Raw genomic sequence first — 17,431 nt, 5'->3', positions numbered from 1 at the left:
GAGGGGGGACGTAGCTCATAAAATCCGTCCATGATAAGCCCCCTTGTGATTACTTCTATGTATGTATGCAGTGTAACGGTTGGCTTGCACAGTTCTGACGTGGGTGACTAGGTAAGCTATATTACATATACAACATCCAGCCGTGTTTTATCTGTACTGAAGGCCACCTAATCTGTAGGGATGAGAAATGTCACCAAAGATGTGACCCTCCACCCATTGCTTCGCGCATGGGCAATGTTGTGGAAGTTCTTAGAGAACAGAGAAAAAGTGCATGTGGAAATTTATGTTGTATACCGAGAGGGTTTGTATATGTCATTAAAGAAATCTCGACAGAGTGAGTACATGAATGAACAAAAGAAGGGACATAGTGTAGTGCTACACACTCTTAAACCAAACTCAAGAGGTTAGGTATACGTAATCTACCAACTGGAGTACTAGAGGCTTCTGTTTTTCATATGTACCTGAGTATACGAGATTTTTCTTGTATGTCTAGTTGTTTACAGACATTAAAAACTAATAATGATTTAGTTCCATCTGTCGATTTCTTTACTTATATATTACTTATTATCAAAGTAAAATGTTTTAACCAGTGATAATCCACCAAGCAATTAGTGTCCAGTCCCTCCCTCACCTTTACACAGGATGCGGATGCGTTAACCTATGATTAATATACTTTCTACGAGATTAGTGAAGCCGGTAATATCTGGTGATTAGAAGAGAAGCCCCACCTGGCGGGCGGTGTGTTGAGTAATTTCCCTTATATATATTTGCTCCCACACCTCACACGGATCCGCTCTGTCCGGGGATGATAACTTCAGAGTACATGGTGGTGCGTGGAGTGATTCATGGATGCTTTCTAATTAAATAACAGATGTGTAGCCTAGCCATTACCTAAAGCATGTATGATTGATTTCGTGCTTAATTTCCACCCTTCAGACCCTGGTAAGTGCAAAATACCTGGTTGTGCATGAATTCAGTGATATAATACTTACTTATCACCAGTGTACGAAATATGGATGGAGCTGCAACAAAGTAAAAGAAGCTGCCGTTGAACGGTAACAGGTGGAGTATTGAAAATCTGATAATCTATACAGACGAGTATGCTGCTGTGTTGCTAAATATGAACGGCATCTTTGCAGACAGATTTAGAGCTTTGTGGACGTCTGTCTGTGAGCGACGAGGTCTGCCAGTAAATGGAGATAAATGTACAGTGATAGCTGTTGCGAGAGATGGTAACTGAGAATGAAGTGTTGGCGAATGGAGAGAGGTACTTGAAGTAGTAGTTGTTGTTGATCAACCCCAGTCTGTCTGGACGAGCAGTATCAGCCGCAGGCAAGGGAACACCCCTGCAGGGCTGTCCCGTGCAGTGAACCAATGTTCTCTTGCGGCTGACAGCACCTCGCCACAGTGAGGCGCAGGGAAAAGCGTGGAGGTTTGGTTTCTGGATGGACGCCGCATTTGCATACCTCCACCCAATTAATAAGGGCACCATAGCAGGTTTCACTTCATCCAGTAATTTGGTTAAATGGTTACCACCCAGCGTTGTAAAAGGTTTCCTGGGTTACAGAAAATTATTAGATTTTGTCACTCTGCAGATTCACATGGAGAAGAAAAAGTAATAAAAGTGACAGGAAGGAAAAGAAGAAGTAAGAAGAGAGGAGGACAGATACAGAAACAGAATGAGAAAGATGAAGGAAGACGCAGGCAGCATCACATCAAATGAGTGAAATTGTCTCCGCCACCACCCATGACTAGAAGTAGTGAAGGAGTTCAGGAATCAAGTGCAGTAATAGAAGAGAGGGGTAAATGTGTGATGAAACTGGAGAGCAGAGTGCATCAGACGAGTAAGGCGGCGGGTATTGTGGAGGCACTGATACTGAGGAGAAGTGTGAGAAGAGAGGCTGGAAGATAACTGCATAAAGGTCTGTTAGTGCCCATATCAACGTATGAGTGTAAGACTTTGAAATGATTTGAGTAGAAAAAACCAAGAGCCATACCGGTAGAACTGTGATTGTTGTGTATGTATATAGGTTGCTTAGGGTGGATGCGATAAGAAATATGGCGATTCATAATAGATGTCTAGCTAGAAATTAATATGTTAACCAAAGAATAAAAGGGTGTGAATTTAGGCAATATGATCACACAGAGAAAATAGATGCGAGTAGGGAGGTGAAAAAGGTGCATTGCCTCCACCAAGGAAGTTTCATTTTTTACTCGATTTGTCTGTCTGTCTGTCTGTCTGTCGGTCTGTATGTATGTACAGTAGGTATGCTCTGAACATGACAATATCATGGAAAACAATTAGGCAATATCGGACCAGATCTCGAATAATGACTAGTAATCACTTGAAGAGCAAATGATTAATATTTAAAAGAAAAAAGGTTAAATGTTAATGTCAGAAGGGGAAATGGTGCTGCGCAGGCGGAGTTATGGGCTCTGAGTTTGTTATGAGTGAATGTGAGGGTAAGAAGACGCATGAAGACCAAGAAAGTGTATAGATAATGGAAACTATATGTACATATATGAAGTATAGAATTTGAGGAGGTTAAAAAAATAGGCGAGTGACGAATAGGAATGGATAAAGAACAGCATGTACGGTAGTTATGGGGATGTGCATGACGGTCTGACTTTTTTTTTTTTTTTTTAACTTGACGGACAACTGCATGAATCTATCCCACAGTCATCATGAAGGGCATTTTTTGTATGGCTTATTTGGTCTGTGGGTGGGGCCCAGAGTACTGAAGGTCTGAATGACGAGAGAAGAGATACGTGGCCCATTTCACTGGGTGCTAGGTTTGATTATCCTTCAACTTTTTCTTTACTTCTCTGTTTCTCTTTCTGAAACCTAAACACGCTATGTATTAGGGGAGGATCAAGAAAGGAAAAGAGGAGAGGAATAGAGATAGGAATGAATGAATGAATGAATGAATGAATGAAGGAAGGAAGGAAAAAGAAGGGAAGGGGAGAAGACATTCGGAGGAAAGAAGATGAGTCTGGAAGAAAAGAGATAGAACTAACTAAGGGGAGGAGAAAGAAGAGAAGCTTAGAGAAAGGCAAGGCTTTGAGGAAGAGAAGGAAGAAGGAAAGAAGCGGTTGGAGTAAAATCTAGGATGAAGGAAGGAAAGATGAAAGGCAAGACAGAAGAGACTTGGATGGAGAGGGAGATGTGGGAGGAGATCCTCAGAGAAAAGGAGGGAGGGAAGAAGGGAGGACAGGATTTGAGGGAAGGAGGAGGGAGAAAGTACAGACAGTGTGAGATATTTCAAGGGAGGGCGGAAGGGAGAAGTCTCGATGGAACTAGGGAACTAGGATGCAGGGATGAGAAGCTTAGAGGAAATATGAGCAAGTGGGTTTGGTGAGACTGAATGGGCTGAGTACAGTAAAGTGGAGGAGAGGATAAAAGTGAAAAGAGAAAAGGAGCGAGAGGAGACACGGGAGGAGGGAGGAGAGGCTTAGAGGCATCGAAGTGCGTGGGGGTGGCGGTAGGATTTCCTGGACTAAGTAAAGGGAGGGAGGCAGGTGGGTGTAAGAGGAGCTTACCGCCACCTGCCAGGCTTGCCAGCTGGGGTTCTGCCGGGGATTACGGCCTTGGGGGAACCTGATGGCATCGCAGGATGTGGCAAGGAGGAAGAGACGGAAGCGAGGAAAGGGAGAAGGGATTTTGAGGGAGAGGAGAAGAGGGTAGGGAGAAACTGGAAGGGATGAAAGGAATGAGAAGATAGAAAAAGCTGGAAGTGAATGGGACGGAGACAGGGAGAGAAGAAACTGAGAGAGGAGAGAGAAGAGGTTTGGTGGGAGAAAGAGATGGCACTGGAAGGAAAGAGTGGATAAGTGAAAATGGAGAGAGAAGAGACGGAATGCTGTGAGGAAAGGGAGAGAAGGGAGGAGAGACTTTGTGGAGGAAAGGGTTCGTAGAAGGACGGTGGGAAGGAATGCGTGAAAGAAGTGAGAAGAACCTAAAAAGAGTATAAAGGAAAATAAATAGGAAAAGATCTATATTTCTTTCTGAGCGTTTCCTCGCACCGACTGGGGCGTGCAAATACAATGCTTGTGCCTGTGTCACTAACTCCCTCACTAATTCACTCATTCATTGACTTGCTCTTGAAGAAAGGAGTCCCTGGCTTATGGGAGATATGTAAGGAAAACGAAATTTTCACAATAGTAGATTGCCCTCCAGGCACAGCGACACCCACTAGGGCCGCCCCACGTGGAAGCGGCGGTCCCTGGGTATCCCACCCGAAATCGTTATTAAGAATGGTTAGATTTTACGAGGAATACGAATTTTTACATAGTGGTGGAACTTCGCTTGCTCCAGAAAGTAAACATGGTGCGATCCGTGTGGATTGGCCTCAACAGGAAGGGGGGCGGACGGCTCCCGGTGTTCTCAGCTGAAGTCGTAGTGCACGGCCAGTTTTAACTAAAAAATATGAAATTTGACATACTAATTGATGTTTACCCAGGCCATGTTTGGAGAAGGGTGGAACCATCGAGGGTCGCCCCTCAGGGAGGGAGGAGGCTGCATCTGGGGGTCCAGGCAAAGCCATTATGTACGTCGTAATTTTAACCTAGGAACACGAAGTTTTGCATAATGGTTGGTGCTTACCCTGGCCACGTTAAATTTAGGTATGGTGGGGCTCACGATGACCACTCCCCTGCGGGGTCAGAGGGACCGCCCTCAACGGGGAAAATGCCATAGTTTTTTTTAACCTAATAACATGAAATTATGTACAATGGTAGATCTTTACTGAGGCGTTGTTTTAAGCAGAGTGACATTCCAAGAGCCACCCCTTAAGGGTTAGATTTTCCGGAGGAGTCCTAACCGAAGGCTGTATGCACGATCATGGTTCTTAATCTAGGAACACAGAATTCTTCATACGAGTAGACTGTCTTCCTGGCCACGTGAGGATGAGACTCACAATGGCCACCCTCCATGCAGGGGGACTGCTCCTAGGAAGGACATACTATAGTTTTTACGTAGGTAAACGAAATTTTGCTTAATAATTCACCTTTATCTAGACCTCAATATATAGAGGGTGGGACCCCAGGAGTTTGGCCTTTTGCTTCCCCCGTAAACAACATTTTTTTTCTCCTCTTGCAATACTGTAGAAGTGGTTGTGGCTGTCAAAAGGGCCCTTTTTCTTAGTGCTATAGGATAGGCTACAACTAACAATGCATACCTGTGAGTACTAAACAAGGACAGAAAGCACTAAGGGAGAAGAAACTATTAGGGAAGAAGACAGATGGAAGAGAGAAGAGGTTAGGAGGGAGAAACAAAGAGACGAGAAAGAGAAAGAGGAGGGAGGAAAAGGTAGGAGGGATGGAAGTAAAGAGAACATACAAGAGAGAGAGAGAGAGAGAGAGAGAGAGAGAGAGAGAGAGAGAGAGAGAGAGAGAGAGAGAGAGAGAGAGAGAGAGAGAGAGAGAGAGATCAGAAGGAATGAGGTGAAAATGAAAAATTCGTCCTGAATGAGAAAGGGAAAGTTTCGTGTAAGAGAAGTGAATAAGATGAATAGCCCTTTCTTCTCGACTCTCTTCAAAGAGAAATTTTCCTCACTTCTTCCCCAGAGAAACTCTCTCTCTCTCGCACACACACACACACACACACACACACACACACACACACACACACACACACACACACACACACACACACACACACACACACACACACACACACGCACGCACACGCACACGCACACGCACACGCACACGCACACGCACACACTCGCTGGTGCAGTGGTAACGTTCTCGCTTGCCAGCTGGTGGACGGGAGTTCGCGCCTCGCTCAGGTTGCGAAAAAGTTTCACTGACGAAGTGGGTGGTTACTGTCCCCCTGGAGCAAGGGGACGGGAGTGTTAGTGTGTGAAGGTCACAGCCTTGCCCTTAGATCGGACTATATGAGCTCTCAGCTCCCTTCCGGGAGGGTAAAAGCTGACGATCACGACCATCAAGTGATCCTGACCGACCCGGTGAATTACCCGGTGAATTACACACACACACACACATTACTATTTTTTTTCCTACTAGAAGACTGTACGATACCCCTAATGCAGTACCTTAAATTCGTCTTAAATGTTTCTGCTATCTGTCTTCCTGAGATTGTGGTGTATAGTTCTTTTTTTTTTTTTTCGGAAGGAAATGGGCCACTCACACAGCGTGAATACAAAGTCGTGGTTGTATGAAGTTTGACGAGCCTTAGCCATGAGATAGGAATTATTACGTGCTTGCTAGTCAAATAAATTCTTAAGTATGATTACACTCGGACATCAACTGAGCTGAAAGTGGTCTACGTCTTCCCTAGGGTAGAAGAAACGCACTATAGTTGCGGCCGTAATTATCTTTAGACACTTTGTAGCACCTTTACCATGAATTTTGGACTATAAAGCTTGTTGCTCTCTAGTATGTTTTTTACGTTCTTTATGTAGACGGAAATCGCATATATAACAAAGGAGATAATGATGAAATATTATGCAGGCATAAAGTAATAAAGAAAAGCAAACTTTCTTAATCGAGAAACGTAGAACCTTTGCCACATACCCACCAAGTCCCTTCCACCCGCCCTTCTCATCCACCTGCCACGTAGAATAAACCGAGGGATGATGTCGATCCTAAGTGGAGCTTCGCGTGTGGAAGGATATTATCCACCGTGGATTAATGGAATTTAATGTGATCAAAGACCCATTTTCATCAATTGCTCTCGATGAAGATGTGGTGGAGCGCTACTTTGTTGTTGATGCTGCTGATGCCTGAGAATGATGGTCAGCTATCAGTAATGAAATTAATATTGAATTCGTTTCGTGGTGATGGTTGCTGGGCAGGGAAATTCAAAGCTGCCTATGATGTAATGTACAAAAATATTTACATCTATGTCCATCGGCATTTCGCTAATGGGCTAAAATCCTGGACGGTGGTGGATGTATGAAAAGCGGAGGTGGAGATAATTCTTTCTGAGATGTGTGAGAAATTGGTAGCCTGCTGTGAGTGATGTCGGCTCTCTATCATACCGCGAACTTTCAGACGCACTCTCGTTAATATCGAAACCAGAGTATAGGAAGCTGAAGGACAAATGGGATGAAGAGAAATGATGATGAATGAGCGGCGGGCATCGCTATTAAGTTAAAGGAACTTTATAGGATTTCAGCTCCGCGGTGACGACCGTGTTTACGTAACTGACTACACGTGAACAGTTTTGCGTGCTTATCACACAGGTCATTATAGTCTAAATCAGTTTTCTCTGACATCCGCCCCCCCTTCTATGATTTAATAATCTAATTTTTCTCGTTGCCTTTCCCATCCACCGTCTCTTTGCCCTTCACCAGGACCCTTTCCCTTCCTCTCCCTGACCACTGAACCACTATTCCTCCGTTACCCTCTTGCTACATATCTTCAGTCCTTCCTTATCCCCAGTCATTAATTCCCTTTTCTTTCCCTCACATTTCCTATATAATTAACTCCCTTCTTCCTCCTCAACACTCCTTCTCTATTTTCTTCCTTTTTCCATTTTCTCATTCTTCTCCCAATCTTTATCTCTTTATTCCTCTTATCCTCTCCATATCTTTCTCCCATCATTATCTCTTCTCTTCATCAGGTCTCTTTTCTCTGTCTAATTACTATCCTTTTCCACTATCCATCTCTCCCCTTTGTAACCCTCATCCTTCCTACACCTATTTCTCATCCTCTATCCCTTTTCAGTTTTCTTTGATTTATCCTGTTCTCCTCTCTTTATTTTTTTCAGTCCTCCACTTCTCCCTGTTTCCCGTATCCTTCTCACTACTTTTCTCTCTTCATCGTCCTTCCTTCCCTTTCCATCTCTCTTCCCTTCCAACTCTCTTCTTATTTCCTTCCTACCATTCCTTCTCCTTTCCCGTTTTTCATTTTCCCTTCTCTCTATTTTTATCTTTTTCCTTCACACACTTTTTCTCTCCTCATAACCCTTCTATCCCCTTCCAGTACTTTTCCCCTCTTCGTTTTCTGCCTTCTTTTTCCCCCTCTCCCATTTCCCCTTTTTACCATTATTTTCCTTGACCTTCCCACGCCCCTCCTCTCATAAGTCGCTCTGTTCCTCCTCAGTCTCCTTTCCCTTCCCACCTCTCTCCTCTTTCCATTTCCCCTGTTCCTTTGTTGATTAAATCCACTTTTTTCTTAGCCCCTTATCTCCCTCCATTCATTATTTGTCCCTTCTTTCCCATGCATATTTCCTTCCCCTCTCCCTTATGTCCAGTCTCGTTCATTTCCATTCTCCGTTTTCAGCAGGTATAACCCTTTCCTTCTCCCCCTCCTCCATTGCTCCCTTTCTGTCCCCATATTCCTCTATTTCCCTCTCAGTCTTGTTTCTCTCTCCCATTACTTTCTCTTTCCTTTACCTTTTCTCCTCGCTTTATGATTTCCCTTTTTTTCTTATCCCATTCACTCCCTCCAAATTTCATTCCTCAGTTCTCTCCCATGCACCTTTTCCCTCCTCTCCTTTAACCCAACTCCTCTTCGTCTCCACTTTCCATTTTTTGCTAGACATTACCTTTCCATTTTCCCTCACTCACACATCTTACCTTTCCTCATAAACCTCCTTTTCTTTCCCTAGTCTCATTTTCCTTTCCATTTCTCCCCTCTTCCCCATCTCCTCTCTTCCCATCCTCCTTTCAGTTCTCTCCTCATTCTTCCTACTTTATGATTTATTCCTTTAAAAAACCCTGTCTCTTCCTGTATATTCATGCATCATTCTTCAGTTTTCACGTCATGCGTCATTACTCCCTTCTCTCGCATGCACCCTTCCTTCCCCTCTCCTTATCCTCAGACTCCTTTATCTTTCCTATTTCTTGCATGAAATTACTCTTTCCTTCCTCTACCCCCTTCCCTACACCTAACCGTATGACTCTGTTCTTTGTGGTGGATAACGATGTGAGTTTCTTGTCACGCCGATGGAACACTGACAGGAAATTGAAAGGTGATGGTAGGGAGCTGGGGGAGTTTAGGAAACTGGGGAGGGAAGGGGACTGGCTGGAAGGAGTGAAGATGAAGGGGAGACTGGGATATTAGGCCCTATTCTAGATTACATAGGAAATTTCGTAGCTCCTCTTCTTTAGCGATACATTTTGCTTATTACCACTTGGTACTTGCTTAAGTGTTACTTGTAATCATTATTTTAATACTGGTACAGTTCGCAGAAATAACATACGTAAGAATAATAAGGCACAATGTGAAGAATAAGTCGTTGGGGAAAAATATCATCTCCAAAATCACCTTGAACCCGACCCTTAGACACTCGCTGAGAGGCAGCCTTTCTCCGCTCGATGTCGTCACTTCCTATCTTCAGAAATGAGTCATAACTCGGGAATCGGTGGCCCGACTGGACTGGAAATTGTTTTATTCTTCAAGTTAGAGCGTTTTAACGGTACCTTGCTCTAACAAAAATTTGCGCTTCATGCTCCGTTTTTGCTGTGTTACGGTAACATACAAACCAACACACCAACAAACATACTGAAATCGAATCATTATAGCATAGATTATACTTTACCATTATACTATACATGTTTAGGAGCATAAAGAGAGAGGAAGGAGAGGCGAGTGGGTGATAGGCCTAAGCTGGCAGTTTCAACGCCGGACCAAGGACGAATCCATTCCATTGCACTAAAAGCAATAGTAAATTTCAAACAAAAGGCCAGATATGAGTCATAATTGGGGAACTGATGGCCCGATTAGCCTGGAAATTGTTTTATTCTTCAAGTTAGAGCAATTTAACGGTACCTTGCTCTAACAAAAATTTTGTGCTACAGGCGCTGTTCTTGCTGTATTGCTGTAACAAACCAACAAACATACAGAAATAGGATCACTATAATACAGATGGAAACCGTTCAGCCCGAGAACGTACTTTTAGCGTTTCATCTTGCTATTATCACAGGATTTTACACAGCTGGCAGGGAAAACTAGAGGAATGTATGGATTGATAAACAGTCTAACCTTCCTAATTTAAAAGGTTTCCTCTACGGGGAATAAACTCGTGGGAAGGTAACAAGAATCACATGTAAACTACAGCATGATACTGAAAAAAGTATAAGGCGGAGATGAATGGGAACGTATGTAAAAGCTGAGAACTAAAGGAATCATACAGCAGGGATAAGCTCTTTCAGAAAGTGTTAGGTACAGGATGAGCAATTACCGAGATATCTTTTCTGATGTTAGAAATGATGATTACTCACTTAGATGACTTATTTTTCATACCTATCGGGCTACCACTAGAGGATCACATGCAGTACTGGAAGAATTCTGGTTTTGGAGGGAGTTAAGAAAGGGTATCTCTAATTCGATCAGTTTGTGGAATAATTTATAAAGTGAACAAAGTCGGAGATTGCTCGTGTGGAATAGAAAACGAACTGTGTGTGTGTGTGTGTGTGTGTGTGTGTGTGTGTGTGTGTGTGTGTGTGTGTGTGTGTGTGTGTGTGTGTGTAAAGGGAGAGAGGGAAGGAGGAAGAGGTTGAGCAAATGAACGTTGAAGACAGCGACGACGACAATAATGATGATGATGATGATGTGGAGGAGGAGGAGGAGGAGAGAAGGGAAAGGATGGCAGGAGGAAAACGGAGAGAAGATGGGTTGGTGATGATGTTGAGGAGGAGGAGGAAGAGAAGGAAAAGGGGATGGATGAGAAAGAAATAGCAGGGAGAGATACTGACAGTAGAGGCGGATGACGATGATGGAGATAAACATGTGGGTGTAGATGGTTAGATGGACAGCAATGGGGAGCCAAGTATGTGTAAGTATTTTTAAGGGAGAAGAAATTGTGAGAGTCTGTGGAAGGACCAAAATGCAAATTAGTGGCAATTGTGGCGCTCTTATTCACCGAGATGCAGCAACATGTAATTCACACCTGTATTGGTGAACGCTGGTCTAAGTGAGCGATGTGAGAGGATTATGAAGTATTTAGGACTGTCTGAAAGGAACCAAACAGAATTTAACCTAATCACTCATACAACCTTATGTTCTGGCTAAGGAGAAGAAGCTTTTGTGCAACTCAGAAAGACTCCGGGGTAATGAGTTCTATATTATAACACCTCCATATCAAAGAGTCTCTCCAAAACTGAATATAGGCTAATAGTTTGGATATGGTAAGAATCGTAGGCATTGTGTTAAGCGCTTCAGCCCCAGTACGCCTTACATACAGTACACGTTACTCTTAGATGGTCCTGTCCAGCGCAGCAGACTTTTATAACAGGAGAGATTAAATAGAGCCTCCATTGCCCCTACAACTACTTGATTATTTTCCTGAGCTGATTAAAACCTTCTATTAGTAGCAGGAAAAAAAGACGTCTTCGATTTGTCACAGTCGTTGAACACTTGTGTTGATAATATGAGGGGATGAAAGGGATTTTGAACTGCTTAAATGGAACGCAGACAGAAATGAACACTCAAGACTGAATGAAATCATCTAGGGTTGGGTGGAATAAGATACTAGAGTTTTCCGAATCATAAAAGAGTTAATTGTAACAGTATTAACACCCTTAGTCTCTTATGGCTCACTCTTGCCTGATAAAAGCTGTCTGTCGTTGGCTCGAATATAATACTAAAATTGTCCGATCCTGAGAGAAATCATCCTTTCACCCTAAGGACATCTTTTTCACTGAATACGTTTTATCTATATTTGACTTGCTCGAGCCTGGGAGGGTCTTCTTAATCTTAGGGCATTCTAAGCTGAAAATAAAGGCCTGGCAGTAACAAGAAGAAAATATATAAAAAAAGATGTTCACGGGTTGCAGGGGTTAAGGTGAGGAGTGATGAATAAAATTTATTTGAAGGCGATACAAAAAAAAAAGAAAGAAAGAAAGAAAAGAAACGAAGGCATACAAAGAATATAAGATGTAGCAATGACTGACTCGACATAGAAGACTTGACAAATGTGTGAAATGAAATGCACTGGATACATTGAGGAATAAGGGATGTAAGGAAGATATGTCATAAAGATAAAGGACTGATAATTGGAAGACGCATTGAGATAGATATCCGAGATGGGACAGATAAGAGCATAACAAAGTGAAACCAAAAGATACAATAGCTGTAAACAGAAGAATATAATAAGATTGATGTTTGAAAGAGGAAACGCTTGAGATGTTTTAGACGAAGTCAAGCAAAATCAGAATGTTAATGAATGGCTTATACATGAAAAGGGAGATTAAATGTCTGCCAAAACATCAAAAATAAAAAGTTATAATTTAAGTCCAAGAGTACGAAATACAGTAATTGGAAAACGTACAAGGAACAAGGACAGAACAAAGGCCGGAGGAGAAGGAGGAGGAGGAAGAGGAGGAGGAGGAGGAGAGGGGGTGGGTGTAGGGTGTTGGGAGCGAGAGGAGAGGAAACGGAAGTGTGGCATGCAGGCTGGAGTGACGCGAGGGGAAATGAGAATACGTGGAAACAGAAGGAACTCCTGGCTTCACTACACTGGAGTTAAGAGCCCCCCTTCCCCCCAAAAAAAGGACTATCGGTAGCTCTGGTCTTCACTGCACCCGTCTCAACCCTTTCGTTGTTGGAACATCTCTAATGATTTATTCCTGTCAACGCCATACGATTATACTTACCTGAGAGTGGGTCATAGATTCCCAAGTGTTAAAACTAGAGCCAGTAACTACCATGAGTCATAAGAGCTGAGTATTAATTATTTGCATTTTTATTTGTTCAACTTTGTTGCTGGACTCTTCTTGCTCCAATGGTTATAATGACCCAGTTAGAGTGACCTCTCTGTCAGATGCATGAGTTCGGTCCTCAGCAGGTGACTGGAGGTTTCTCGGTCATGTAGTATCACCAAGGAAAGTAGAATTGTCATCTACCCTTAAATGTAATGGACTGTGCTAATATAAACTTGGATCCCTGCATCTCGAAGAGAATAATGTAAGATTGGCTGTTACGGCTTTTATCTTTTGCATGACGCCCTATCCTGGCACTATTGCCCCTACTAAGAAAAAATCCCCCACCTATAGACAAAAATTTCTCTCCACTTTTTGGTTGCATAATTATGAAACTTTAACATGATGTTCTAAAAAATTTGTTCAGCTCTTATTGTCGCATAGTTTGGTTTCAGAGATTTATCGTTAATTACTGTGTTGTTTAGCGTTGTGATATGCATAAGTATCCATGTTAACATCTGTACATTACCGTCCGTCACATACATTCTCCCTTCACATTGCCTTCTGTCTTCTGTCCTCCCAATCACTTGATTCTCATAACTATTCTTTCTTCCACTTTAACTTGGCTATTGCAACTTATTCTCTGTAGCTCGGTGGCAGAATTAGACAACACTACAGCACCATATCCTTTCCTTGGCACTTTGTGACTAGCATCATACCGGGTATTCTATCGTTATCCCCTTGCTACAACTCGGCGTTGGAGATGGAGAGATGGCAGTTTTAGGTCAAGTGAATGTCGAGAGGGTATAGATATTTCTCACATTCCATGCAGTCCATATTTTAAGTTTAAACTGCTTGAACTCGTTATAGTAAGGCATCCTGTTTTAACGCTGTTCTTTTCTATGTACTAATTTAGATGCATGCACCTGTCCAACGTAAAGGAATGTTTCCGGCAGAGACAAACGAGAAACAAGAAAGTTAGAAACGAATGAACTGTCTTCTATTTCCGTCACTCTCCCAGTCTCTCACTCTTGCAGTCCATCCTCCTTATTTCCTTCTTCTTGTTTATATTGCACTTTTATTTTCTCTCAGTATCTACCTAGATCGTATTTACCTTGATTGGTTTGTAGCCTACTTTAATGCTTTGTGCCAGTATCTTCCTCTATCTTATTCTTCTAACTTTTTGTGCGGGTTTCTTCTTTTTCCAGATTTTCCCTTGATTTGCTTATCCTTCAGCTGCACCTTTATACTTTCCCTCATCCTGTCCCACTGAATCACTACTGCTTGTTTTCACACTATCTCATTCTTCCAGTTTCTCTCACGCCTTCACTCCCACTGTCCCGATCCTGCAGCCTCTTTCCCGCGCTTGCAGCCCCCCTCCCCCCCACTCTGTCTGTCTGTCTGTCTATCTCTCTTTCTCTGTTTCTGTCTGTCTGTCTGTCTCTGTCTCTGTCTCTGTCTCTGTCTCTATCTCTGTCTGTCTGTCTCTCTCTGTCTCTGTCTCTCTCTCTCTCTCTTGCTGCCTCTACTATTCTGGTCACTGTTTTTCTGAACTATCCGCTTTCTTCCACCCCAAATACGGAGCTAATATGAAAGAAAAAGCATTCGGAGCCGAATGCAATTCGGCCGCCAGAATATACTGTTGGTCAGGTTCAAAATTTTGGCCATATCTTGATACTCTGAAAGTTTCGTGTTGATATCTCAAGCCGTTCAAAAGGCGGGCGATAAAAACTGATTGACTTTTGGCAGCCATTTTGGTGACCTTGACCTTGACCCCGAGTGCCCATTTTCGAACTCGTCTAAGATTTTAGCCATATCTTGATACCCTGGGAAGTTCTCATGTTGATAGCTCAAGCCGTTCATGAGATATAATGGGAACAGACAGACAGACAGACAGACAGACAGACAGACAGACACACACACACACACACACACACACACACACACACACACACACACACACACACACACACACACACACACACACACACACACACACACAGGCGGGCAAAAACATTATCGGCCCGTCTTATAAAGGTGGACTCTAACAATGATATAGCCACACACTCACCCCTTTTTGCTTGCAGATCTAATGAAAACGTTAATTGGTACTCTCATTTTTTCAGACATGCAACTGATCTGCTCTGGAACTGCCGTCCTTATTTCGTTTTATTTCCGTTGTAATGTTTCCATTGCAGTGTGTCAGGGAAACTAAAAATGAACGGACTTTAAAATCAAATTTTTCTTTGTTTAAAATCTTAGGTATTGCATTGCAAGGTCCCACTCTTGAATTATTCTTAAAAAAACAAATATATACTTCCATGTGTTGGTAAAATCCCTTCATATGTGCCTATTCTTCACCGACATTTTCTGTGTTGCTCTGCCAGCCTCACCTTACCAAAGCAGGCGTGAGACCCAGTGAGTGCCATGAGGCCTGGCGGCTCGTTGGTGGCCGGCGGCCGTCTGCAAAACCCGTGCCTTCACAGTGCCAGGGAGCCGGGTGTGCCGCTGCCACACAGGCTAATTCAGTCTCTTTTGTCAGGGGAAGCGAGAGAGACGAGGCAAAAGAATGGCTCTTTTGCGAGGCACGCCACTTTTTTCACGTCTACTCTGGTGAATTGGAGTTGCTGTGGTATCTTTTGTGAAGCCCAGGTCGCTTGTGTGCGCTATTATTTGCTTTTTTGTGGAGAAGGGAAAAAACCCGAGGAAAGTCTTGACTGTACCTAACATTCTGTAGCCAAACTCTCTTCAGTGTCACGGAAGTCCAAGAAAAAATGAAAGACTTGCTGATTTACCATGGAATACCAAATTTCAATTGACACAGATATAACTGTCCCGTACTGTATTCTGGCTGGATAAATGACAAATGGTACTGCTAAACCTACTGTAGATACTCACTTTTTTCTCAGATACCAAAGTTTCCCTACAAAATAGGATTGTAATGGTACTTTGCTCACATGTCAGGTGAGATCACAGTTAGTCCATAATCATTTAATCCTATGTTGTTAATACTGGCAACAATACCACTTTCATGGTCTAGACAATTCTAGTATTTCACTGCACCAAATACCAGACGAATATATTTAAATGGGTAAGTAATGAGAGGGTAAGAATGTTAAAGCAGCATTTTTTAAAAATTAATTCTACTCGGCCGTAATACAGAAGCTCTACCCAGAAACTGTCAGATAATAACAATAGATAACTGGAATGGCACTCAGTAGAGCGCATATCTCCGCCAACGCCCTATCTCGCGATGTTAAAGAAAGTGAAAAAAAAAAAAAAAAATCCTCGATCCGCACCTTTATCCGGATCCGCACCAAAATTTAACGAAGTGTATTCTGGGCCAAGGCCCATTCTTTTGCCAAGTTTCGTGGAAATCCGTCCAGTAGTTTTTGTGTAATCTTCCTCACAAACCAACCAACCAACCAACAAACAAACAAACAGACAGGGATGAAAACATAACCTCCTTGGCGGAGGTAATAAAGGATCACCATTTTCTTCCTTACGTCCAGATCCTAAAATCAGACAGACATCTAAATCTGCATTCAAACTCTCTAATGGTAAAGACAACTCTAGTATCCTACTTCAGTTAACACCATTCTAGCCTATTCATCTGAGAGTTAGCCATAGGAACCTGTAAGTTAAAAATGGCACCACTGGTCCTGTCGTGGATGAGACAACTCTAGTATTATATTTCAGTTAACTTCAGAGTATATATTTTCCTTCTAGTGTGAGTGATTCAGTTAAGAGCGTGAAAAAGAAGCCTGTGAGCAGTATAATGAGGAATATTGCCACCACATAGGAAGACGTAAATATCAAAGGAGTACAGTCATTAGAAGTACTTGTAAAGGATCTTGACTAATATATAGGATAACTAAATCTTTATAACAGTTATTTTTCGCTTTATTTCTACCCTGATTTAATTATGAAGAGTTTGGTGGCTTTGTGTGTGACGGCAGGCTTATGTACTTGTATAAGCAAACTTGCACAATAGGTAAGCTTAGGACAATTTATGAATGCGATCTTAGAGGTCTACCACGTCATCACGCTTACCTGCATTATCATTAATGTGTTTGTGTGTGTGTGTGCGAGAGATACAGAGAGAGAGATGGAGATAGATAGGTAGGTAGGTAGGTAGGTAGAGAGAGAGAGAGAGAGAGAGAGAGAGAGAGAGAGAGAGAGAGAGAGAGAGAGAGAGAGAGAGAGAGAGAGAGAGAGAGAGAGAGAGGTTGTGTGTGGGGGTGAGTTTGGGAATGTGGGAGAAGAAAGAGGGATTAGGGGAAGGGGGAGGAGGAATAGCAAAAGCAGGTGGTGTGGTGGTGATGGTAGTGGTGGACGCATTAGTGAGATGTCAGTGTTAGGATCTCCATGGTTCGGAGTATGTGTTGCTGTTTGTTGTCTACAGGAGCTAGCACCCACAACAACATGCAATTAGATATTTATAAAAGCAACAAAGCTAAGTGTTTCTCCGATGCTCTGAGATTCGTGCCTCAATCTCTGTACTTCCGTATGGTATGGACGCTTGGGGCGTTTTGGTTTCATCATTGTTACCTGGAGAATCTGCTTCATTTAAACAATCTTGGGCTTGTTGTAATCACCGTCAGCAAAATAAAGTGGTATGACGCTGGCTGGATTGGGTTACTAGAGTTGTTCCGACCATGGGAGGGTTAATGGGGAATGTATTAACGCTCAAGCTTCTAAGTTTCACTTTCAACAGAATAAAGGCGTCAAAGGATAGCAAAAATATTAGTACTTGATAGATAAGAGTACTGGACATTATTTAATCTCACGTTTCTTTACTGACATTCATCATAATCCTT

This window comes from Coenobita brevimanus, chromosome 23 (assembly GCF_032717465.1).
Source record: "Coenobita brevimanus isolate Jiangsu-jjx chromosome 23, ASM3271746v2, whole genome shotgun sequence".
Taxonomy (NCBI): Eukaryota; Metazoa; Arthropoda; class Malacostraca; order Decapoda; family Coenobitidae; genus Coenobita; species Coenobita brevimanus.
Note: the sequence above shows the minus strand (reverse complement) of the source record.